This window comes from Pristis pectinata, chromosome 1 (genome assembly GCF_009764475.1).
Source record: "Pristis pectinata isolate sPriPec2 chromosome 1, sPriPec2.1.pri, whole genome shotgun sequence".
In the NCBI taxonomy this organism is placed as follows: Eukaryota; Metazoa; Chordata; class Chondrichthyes; order Rhinopristiformes; family Pristidae; genus Pristis; species Pristis pectinata.
In genome coordinates, this window is record NC_067405.1 from 120,955,723 (window position 1) to 120,967,141 (window position 11,419).

Below are 11,419 nucleotides of genomic sequence, written 5' to 3' on the forward strand. Positions count from 1 at the left end.
GCATTAATCCCACTTTTTTATTCTCCCCATATTCTTATCAACCACTACCCACCTCCCCAACCCGATTCTACCACTTATCTACACACAAGCGGCATTTTTTTTCAGCAGCAAATTAACCTATCCCAATGATGTGAGAGGAAACTGGAGCACCCAGAGGAAACCCACGTGATCACAGGGAGAACATGAAAACTCCACACAGACGGGACCCGAGGACAGGATCAAACCTGGGTCTCTGGCACTGTGAGGCTGCTGTGTTTTTACCATAACCATAGGATTTGAAACCTGTACCTTTTTGTTTACCACTCTCCCACAGGAAATTCCTTTTTGCATGTAAAGAGAATTAATGAGTGCCAGGGCCTTGATCTATCTTTATAGAGTTATCCAGCTGTGATGCAACACAGGCATCGTTACATACCATGTGATAGTAGAATGCCTTTCACATTTCCTATAACTCTGAGTTTGTTTTTCTCCCAAAATGGGCAACAATCTCGCTGTGATTATTTTTGATGGTCTGTAGTACAGGAAGCTGGGGACCAGATGTCTATGGACCATTTGTTTTGTGCTGGGTTTGAGGTCTTGATCTTTTTCGTAGACATTCAAAAGCTGTACTGGTGCACTGCCAGCAAAATTGAATATCATCATCCATGTCTGCCTTTGCTGAGAGGTGTTCCTGAGATATGGGAAGTGATCCAGATTTTCCAGGGTCTCATTGAGATTCTTTCTTGTCAGAAGGTGGTATTATACAGTGGGGCACATTCGTAGGAGACCTTTGCTTCACAGATGTTGATTTCATGGCCCAGCCTCTGTCAGCCTCAGGCATGCATTGTCTGTATCCTGTAGCAGGACCACTGTGCAGAAGTGCAGGCAACATGGGTTAAAAAGTTTCCCATTGGTCCTGTAGTTTAGAAAGTTTGTTGGAAGTGCAGTGTTGTGAAGTACATACACTCTCAAGGTCAGTTTGCCATACCTTTTAATCTATTGCCAGCAGCTTTTGTTGCTTAGCAATGTTTAGATTCCCCATAAAAAAAGTTTTGCTTTTTGCTTGTCACATCAGAGGGTCCAATATGTCAACACAAGGGAAAAGGAACAAAAAGTGATCAATGGATTGCATGTCCATTTACATTTGACTCCCATTGAATCTGCCCTGTGCAATTCTCCCTTTGGAAGACTGAGCCAGAATCTCACTGGAAGAAACAATGTAGTCCAAGGGCAAGCGACTAGCAAGCTGGTACGGCTTAATGTTTATCAGAAAATCCAGTCCATCACGTGATGGTCCTGATGGATTAGTCTATGAATACACTGCAGAGGTACTCAGAGGTGTCAAAAAAACTCTGCAGTTACTTAAAAAAAAATTACATTTCTCATTTAAAAAGTAGATGCATTTTTATTTTAAGTGCTTACTTATTCATTTTGGTTTAATTTACTAAAACATTCTCTTCACAAAATGAAAAGAGAAATCTTGAAAGTCTTCTTACTGTTACGAACCAGCAACAAAAGAAACACACTGAGTCATGATTCAGTGTTTAAAAACTACTTTGTTAATAACTACTTATGATAATAAGAAAAATAAAAGTAAAGATGTTAGAATGTTAGAAGTAAAAATGTTAAACCTTGAATGTTAACCCCAAAAACTAAATTCTTCGTGTGTGTGTGTGGCAAAGTCCCAAACTCCAAGTCCAGGAATGGTTCTTAAAGTTCAGTTCAGCAAGCCATAAGGTGAAACATGAGCAAAGGCTTTTTTGACAACCGCCGTTGTCTGACGATAAGACGTAGATGTAGAGAAACATAGAGAGAGTAATTACGAAGTCCAAATGTTCCACGATGGAACCCAAACAACACTTCAGTGTTTACTCGGTAGTGACTTCCTCACCCCGAAAAGCTTCCGAATCGTGGTCGTCCACACACAAATACCTGTTTCCTTCTACAGGTCAGCAACAAAGTGAACTCCACCGGATTACTTCCAATTTCCATACATGGATTTCTGTGGCAGACACAGTTATTGTTTCTCATCCATCGATAGAGAACACTAGCAGGCTGGTGTCTCTCTCCCTTCTCTCTCTCTCTCTCTCTCTCTCTTTCTTCTGACCTCTTCAACAACGTCATTACGTCCTTTATCTCCTGTTGATGTAAGCACGCCACACACACACACTATCTTAAAGGGACTTTCACCGAGTCCGTAACACCTCCCACCTAAAAAGAATTTTTCCCAAGAAAAATTTTAACCGCGCATACAGTTAGTAATGTTAATAATTATCCTGCTACACAATTACAGAATATCAGATTAGTAAAGATACATGTTTCCCATTTAACATCGGGGAAGACAATCAGCAATCACATTATCTTTGCCTTTAATGTGAGTTATCATGAGATCAAACTCTTGCAAAATTAAACTCCAGTTTAACAGCCTTCTGTTCTTGTTTTCGACTCGGCTCAAACACCAATGGGTTATGATCTGTATACACAGTCAATGGTTTCTGAGCGGTGCAAACATATACACTGAAATGTTGCAAGGCTAAAACAAGCGACAGTAATTCTTTCTCTATGGTGGAATAATTCTTTTGATGCTCATTAAATTTCTTTGAAAAGTCAGCTACAGGATGGTCAATATCATCAAGGTCAGCCTTCCGCAACAACACAGTTCCTGCAGCTTCATCACTGGCATCTACTGCTAATGAAAATGGCTTTTCAAAGTCAGGTGATTTGAGCACAGGAGGGTAGCACAAAATGGCTTTCAGCTTCTCAAATGCTTCTTGACAAGAATCTGTCCAAACAAACTTTACTCCCTTCTTCAGAAGATTAGTTAGGGGAAGAGCAACATCAGCAAAGTTTTTACAAAATTTCCGATAATATCCAACCATTCCCAAAAATCTTCTAACAGTCCTCGTACCTGTGGGAACAGGGAACTCAGATATTGCTTGAACTTTTGCCTGAACAGGAGCTTGCTTGCCTTGACCTACAACATAACCAAGATATGTCACAGTGGCATGGCCAAACTCACTTTTAGCCAAGTTAACTGTAAGGTTAGCCTCGGAAAGTCTTTCAAACAACCTTTCTAACGCAGAGATGTGATCCTCCCATGTATCATTCCCTGTCACTAAGTCGTCAATGTAGGCATCTGTATATTTTAACCCATGAATCACCGAATTAATCATTCGTTGAAATGTTGCCAGAGCATTTTTCATTCCAAATGGCAAAACATTATATTCATATAATCCAGAAGGGGTTACAAAGGCAGAAATCTCCCTTCCTCTATCTGTTAATGGAACACACCAATACCCTTTTAATAGGTCAATCTTTGTAAGAAATTTTGCCTTTCCCACTCTGTCTATGCAATCATCCACCCTAGGAATAGGGTAAGCATCTGACTTCGTTACAGGATTCACTTTCCTGTAATCTGTGCAAAATCTAACAGTTCCATCAGGTTTAGGCACAATAACACAGGGCGAACTCCAAACTGAAGTAGAACGTCTAATAATATCATTTTCTAACATGTATACAATCTCCTGGTCAACAAGTTTACTTTTGTCCACATTCATTTGATATGGGTGTTGTTTGATTGGTTTTGCATCCCCAACATCAACATCATGGGTAATTATCGATGTTCTGTTTGGAGTATCTGGGAACAGATTTTTAAATTTTAAAATTAATTCTCTCATCTGTTGTTTTTGTGAAACTCGTAAATGGTCCAACTTCGTTTCAAGGTTCTCCAGGATATTTTGGTTTTTTTAGTTTCGATGGAATAATATTTGGTCTAAATTGGCCTTCCTCAACATCCACATCAGGCATTCTAGAAACAACCTTCACATCACCCACCATGGCCACAACTGAATCCCTCTCATAATAAGGCTTCAGCATGTTTACATGACAGAGTTGTGTTTTCTTGCGTCTATCTGGTGTTTTGATTATATATGTTAAATCAGTCACTCGAGATTCAATAACATAGGGTCCAGAAAAACGAGATTGCAATGGATTATTTTGGCTAGGGAAAAATACTAACACCTTTTGTCCCACTGCAAATGTCCTAGGCCGAGCACGTTTATCAAAACATATCTTCATTCTTATCTGGCTGGTTTTCAAATCCTCTCTCGCTAGCTGGCAGACTCTCTCCAACCGAGTTTTAAATTTTTGGACATAGTCCAACAGACTCAAGTGCACGTCCTCATTAACCCATTGTTCTCTTAACAATTCCTAAGGTCCTTTGTCTGTTCCACCATAAATTCCTTCCTCGACAAAGACAAATCTTTAAATTCAGGCTCACTATAAGGATGTTGATCCTCCATTGAAGACAGAAAAGTCTCAGATAAGGCATCATAATTTTCTTCCTGTTTAGGACTGTCACAGGGAACAACTTCAGGCTGCACAGGACTGTCGACCTTGGCTAATTCTTTAGCTCTAGCTCGAGTCACCGCACAGGATGGGTAAACATCTGGATCATTCTCAGACTCATCAATCCTTGGTTTGGTCATTAACCGTACCACAGGGACAAATTCTCCATCCGCTAGGTCATTTCCCAATAACAAAGAAACTCCGTCCACTGGCAAACTAGGTCTTATCCCTATCTCGACAGGTCATTCTACAAACTTTGACTTTAAAATCACCTTGTGCAAAGGGACAGACATGGTGTCACCTGTAACGCCTCGCACTAGATTTACCTCACCAGTGTCAGTTTCTTCACCAATATTTAAAACACTGTCCAGCAAGAGAGATTGACTAGCCCCAGTATCTCTAAGAATTTTCACTGGCACCTGGGGTGACTCATCATTCAGTGAAACAAGACCCTCTGATACATAAGAACGGAATTCCTTTCTCACCTCCTCCAACTTTTCAGCTTTCACCTTTGGCAAGAACTGATCTTTAACAACATCTCCTAAATCTTTTTTATTTTTAATTACCTGAAAGCAAGCATTGGGCACAGCTTCCTTCCTTTTTTTCCCCAAAAGGGCACAATTAGATATCACATGGCCAGGTTTCTTACAGTAATAGCAAGTACGCTCAACAGGTTTCTCCAGCACTGGCTTCTTTTCATCCTTCCCTTTTTGATTACCTCCCAATTTAATCTCCAGTTCACCTGGATTGTCCTTATAACTCTTTTGAAAGGTGTTAGGGTGTCCCCATTTGGATTTATGGGTTAAAACATAATCATCTGCCAACCTAGCAGTTTCTTGTAATGTTTCCACCTCCTTTTCATTTAAATATGTTGTTATCTCAGGTGGGACACATCTTTTAAAGTCTTCCACTAACATCAATTCTGCCAATTTATCATAATCCCCAACTACATTTTTAGCCATGCACCATCGTTCAAAACATATTCTCTTTCCATTGGCAAATTCCACATAAGTTTGATCTGCAGATTTCCTCAAGTCTCTAAATTTTTGTCTATAAGCTTCAGGTACCAATTCATAGGCCTTTAACACAGCTTGTTTTACCTTGGTATAATCAGCTGCATCCTCAACAGACAAAGCAGAATAAGCTTTTTGAGCTTTACCTTTAATTGCACTCTGTAACATAAGAGCCCATCCTTCCTTTGGCCAGTTTGAACTCACAGCAACCTTTTCAAAATGTTGGAAATACTGATCAACCTAATCTTCCTCAAAAGGAGGGACTAATCGAACCTCCCTGCTGGCTAAAAAACAATCATCAGAATCAGATTCCAAACTCTTTCGCTTCATTTTTAACTCATGCTGCCGCTGTTTTTCCTTCTCCTCCCTATCCAGCTCCATCCTCCTCAATTCCATCTGGGCCTTCCTTTCCTCTGCCTCAGCCTCAAACTTCAATCGAGTTAGCTCTCGTTCAGCCTCTATCTTTGCCAGCTGCACCTGTGCCTCAGAAGTCACTGGTTCACTGCCAGGAAACTGTTTTAATACTTCCTCCTTAAACACCTTTTCCACATAATGGCCAGCTATCAGTCTCTGAATATCTGCCTTTCTCATAAATCGCGTTACTGCCTCAAGATGTAGCTCTGCAGCAATTTTCACTAAATCAGGCTTCCTCATCCCCTGCAATCCTCCAGGAGTGGGTTTTTTTCAAAAATGTATCCATTGTTGCTGGTTTCCACACACACAAGCCAATTAAAAAGAATTTATCAGACCGACCACAATCAGTCGTCCACTAAGACCCCAATTTGTTCACACTCAGACCTCCCTCGTCAATCGTTGGATACGATCCCAGATGAGCCCCCAATTTTGTTACGAACCAGCAACAAAAGAAACACACTGAGTCATGATCCAGTGTTAAAAACTACTTTATTAATAACTACTTATGATAATAAGAAAAATAAAAGTAAAGATGTTTGAAGTAAAAATGTTAAACCTTGAACATTAACCCCAAAAACTAAATTCTTTGTGTGTGTGTGGCAAAGTCCCAAACTCCAAGCCCAGGAATGGTTCTTAAAGTTCAGTTCAGCAAGCCATAAGGTGAAACATGAGCAAAGGCTTCTTCGGCAACTGCCGTTGTCTGAGGATAAGATGTAGATGTAGAGAAACAGAGAGAGTAATTACGAAGTCCAAATGTTCCACGATGGAACCCAAACAACACTTCAGTGTTTACTCGGTAGTGACTTCCTCACCCCGAAAAGCTTCCGAATCGTGGTCATCCACACACAAATACCTGTTTCCTTCTACAGGTCAGCAACAAAGTGAACTCCACCGCATTACTTCCAATTTCCATACATGGATTTCTGTGGCAGACACAGTTATTGTTTCTCATCCATCGATAGAGAACACTAGCAGGCTGGTGTCTCTCTCCCTTCTCTCTCTCTTTCTTCTGACCTCTTCAACAACGTCATTACGTCCTTTATCTTCTGTTGACGTAAGCATGCCACACACACGCACACACTATCTTAAAGGGACTTTCACCGAGTCCGTAACATTACAAGTCATTAATTCCAATGTTATCAGCGACAACTTTAGGGATGTCAAATTTCCACAGTACATGCAGCAAGACTTAACTTTGTTACCGTTGTTTAATCTGAGGTATTGTGTAGTTAATTATACTGTTTCACAGTTCCTGTACTGCCATTATACATTAATTACACCAACACATGTAGCTTGTGAGAGTGCTCCTGTCCTGTCAAAGCTCATCAGTCGAAACAATACATCTGCACAAATTGATTTTTCTCAACATCATCTTAAAGGCCCTGTATTTCTCAAAAGTACAGTCCCAGGTTCTTAAACCCATATGGATACATAAGATACTTTAAACTAATATGAAAGGAGACCCCAACTGAATACCTTGAGTTCTAAGCAAGGTATTGTACAAGGACAAAATGTTGACTTTGTTTTATGGCTAACTGTACTATAAATACATCTAAAACACTTTTCACTTTGCCTACAATTTCAGGATATTGGTCATAAATCTTTAGAAACTGGTACACTAAAACATTCATATCATATTTCTTTCATCACCATCTTTAATGATGTTCCCTGTAGGGTTGCAACTGAGTTCAGCCTTTGATCTGCTCATAAGCACAACACTGCGCTTTTCTAATTTAAATATTATTGACCAAGCATCGGTCCTGTTCTTCTAACATAGCAGGATTTGCTAAAAAAAAGCTCACATACGTCAGGGTCATCTACAAACAATAGGGTATTTCAACTCCTACATAAAAATCATGAAACTAGTAAATGACAGTTTGTTTCTGCCTTTGACATCAAGCCAGATTTCAGTCCACTAAAGGTTTATTAATATTTTCACAATATTTTATCTTGTAGGGAAGCCTCTTGTCATGTATCTTATTAGAAGCTTCTGGAAAATCTAGGTAGACAAGACAAATAGGTTATCATCTTTTAACCGGATAAATTCTTTAAAATACCCAGTCAAATTTATACACCTGTAGGATTCATAATCAGAACACCAAAATTAGCGTGGAACAATTAAAAATGTTTTAGCCCTAATTACGTGGCCTTTACTACAATACGACCATCAGCTTTGTGCCTGTCCAAGAAAAAAAGACCACATAGAAGTATAACAACACTCAGCTGTAAATATGTTTATAGTCCACATAATTCTTCTGCCCTCTGTCTCATCTGATCCTAACAAACAATTTCCTACTCCACTGAACTTTCTTGAAATTAGAGATGTAGCTGCAGAACTTGCAGGGGCCCAAGCGATGCCCGTCTCTTTATGGGATGTGCGGGGCAGTCCTTGTTTCAGGTCCCCTTCCTTTAACTATACGTAATTCTAGTACATTGACTGCATTGGTGCTGCTTATTGTACTCACATAGAACTAACATTTCATTACTACCATCATGCTCACTTTCACATTACCAATAATCGACTCTTCCCTTTCTTGACTTCCCTATCTCCATCTCAGGTCATTCCTCATTGACCAATATCCAGTATATGCCCACAGGTCCTCCAGCTGTCTTGACTACACCTCCACCAACTCTGCTTCATTCCATTCCATTGTCCCACTTTCACCTTCTCCATATCTGTTCTGATGACAACTCGCCACACCAGTGACTCCAAGATATCTTACATGTTCCTTAACTATGGCTTTCTCTCTATCGCAGTTGCAAGCATTCTCAACCATGTCTTCTCTACTTCCTATGGGTCAACTCTTCCCTCTGCTCTCAGCCAGGGGAAAGTTCCCCTGCATCCTCAGCTTCCACCCACCGGCTCATCATCTGTAGTTTCTGTCACTTTCAATGAGATTCCATCACCATACACATCTTCCTCTGCCTTCCCCTTTCAGCATTCTGAAGGGACCATTCTTTTTGCAATCCCTGGTTTGTTTTTCTATCTGCATCAACCACTTACCTCATGGCATTTTCAGATTTAACCATGGGATATGCAAAACCTGCCCCTTTTTACCTCCTCCCACCACCAGTCTTCCAGGTAAAGTAGCAATTCACTTACAGCTCTTCCAATTTAGTGTACTGCATTCAGTGGTCCTGGTGTGGTCTCTACTTTGGCAAAACCAAATGCAGATGACATGGTCGCTTTGCAGAACACCTCTGTTGAGTCTACAAAAGTGAACCTGTGCTTCCAGTTAGCTGTCGCTTTAATTCTCCATTCAATCCTACTATAACCTCTCCATCTTTGACCTCCTACACAATTCCAACAAAGCCCAATGTAAGTTTGAGGAACGGCACCTCATTTACACTGTGGGCACATTGTAGACCTTGGAACTCAATACTGAATTCCACAATTTTAGATAACTGGCTTTTCTGGTTTGTGCCAGAACTGGGCAGTTCTGTTGAAAGGTTAACCAGTAGTAACATTAACTCAGTTTTTCTCTCTGCAGATGCTGGCCGATCAGCTGAGTATTTTTCAGATTCTCTTTTGCGTCAGATTTCCAGCAACTGCTGTGTTTGATCTGCACCTCACAGTTTCACCAAATTTTGTTTTTGCTTCCTCTAATTACCCTTATTCATTTATGGTCACCTGGACAATCTAGATCTCCACCCCTTTGCTCAGTCATTCCCTTTGCTCCTCCACCCCTCTTCCCCTCTGCACTTGCTATCTCAGTTTTCCAGTTCTGACGAAGGGTATTTGACCCAAAATGTTAACTGTTTTTCTCTCTTCACAGTAACTGCCTGACCTGCTGAGTATTTCCAGCACTTTAGTTTTAATTCAAAATTTCTTAAAATTTAGGAAAATTTAAAACTTAAAGTTTAAAAAAAATTCTATCTTCCATTTCCTTCTTAGCTATGTCAGTGCCAGTCACTTAAACCACATGTGATGACAAGTTTCGCAACCCTTCCTATCTGTGGATAAAGAAATGTCTCAAATTTCTTATCATATTTATATTAAATATCATAACTATTTGATTTATTGAGGGGATAGAGACTAACAGAGAAATTATAAAGAATTTGGTGAAAGAGCTTCATCTTTGAATTAAAAAGAAAGACTGGAAATACTCAACAGGTCATCATCTGTGGAAAGAGAAACAGTTAACAGAGGTAACTACTAATGGTCACATAATAGTTTAACTGGCTGAGGCCATAAAAGGCCTTGCAGATATTTCTGGGCAGGGTGACCTCATTCTTTAAACCCAAGGACACAGAAAGTCAGAACAGAGTAGTTAAAAATGGAGATTGTTAGTTATGTAGTGTAACGAGTATTATCAGTGCTCCTTGATGTCGTACTCGGTCAGATGCTGCCTTCATTGTCACCTCTGGGTTTCAGCACTTCGATGCACATTTAGACTAAGAATATAATAAAATCAGAATTTGATGAAACCCAAGCTGTGCATCAGTGACAGGTTACTAGTGAGTGAGGTGCTGTTTTATGGTACTATCGACAATGCCTTCCATCACTTCATTGAATAGATTGATGGGATGGTAATTGACCAGATTTCATTTCACATATTTTTTGTAGATAAGTTGTATCTGGGCATTTTTCCACATCAGTACTTGTAAGCCAGTGTTATAATTAAACTAGAATATTTTGGCTAGAGCCACTACCTGTTCTGGACTATGTTTTAGCAAAACAGTGGCTATGTTGTCCTTCTGCATTTACTGTATTTTCAGGTGCTTCTTCATATCATGTTAAATTAATTTTATGGGCTGAAGACTGGGTTCTGCAATAGACAGGACCTCAGAAGAAATTTGTGATGGATCATTTACTTGGCATTTCTGACTGAAGAACTTTGCAAATGCATTAACCTCACCTTTGACACTTAAGCTGGGCTTTGCCATCAGATTCTTGGAGTTTTGTGTTCTTGTTGGTTTGTTTAATTGCCCATGATCATTCATGACCAGATGTGGCAGAACTGAGAAGATTGATCTGGTCTACTAGTCTGGAATTGTCAGTCTACTGCATGCTGCTTTTGCTGTTAAGCATGCACGCATTACAGCTTCACTAGGCGAGTACCTCATTTTCTCGGATATCTGGTGCTACTCTCAGAGCAAGGGAAGAGCTGAAGTTGCTGAGCACTCATCTCAGCCTGAGGTCATCACTGCAAAAGTTGCTTAGGCTCAACTATCAGCTACACCTGTGACCAAATGTACAAAGTTGGAACTGGGAACGCTCAGTTCCATTCCCCACTCCTCAGATGATGAACTCCATGCCTTCAGGAAATCAGGAAACATCCAGGCTCAAGGTGGTAAGTAATGTTACAACACGGATGCCAGGCAATGACCATCTTCTCCAAGACATACTCGAAGCACTTGCCCATGACAATCAATGGCATTACCATTGCTGAATTCCCCACCATCAATGTACATGAGGCTCACTAATGACTGGAAAGTAAACATAAGATTGACCACAAATGTAACTACTAGTGCAGATGGGAGCTAGGTATTTTGTAGCAAGAGGCTCATCTCCTAGTCTCCAAAGTCTTTTCACCATTTGCAAAACTCAAGACTTCAAGACAGCCAGGATAAAGCAGTCCTTTTGATTGGTACCCGCTTTCACCATCTGAAATATCCTCATCCCCCACCATCATGGATGAATGGTGCACTACGGCTTCCTCAAC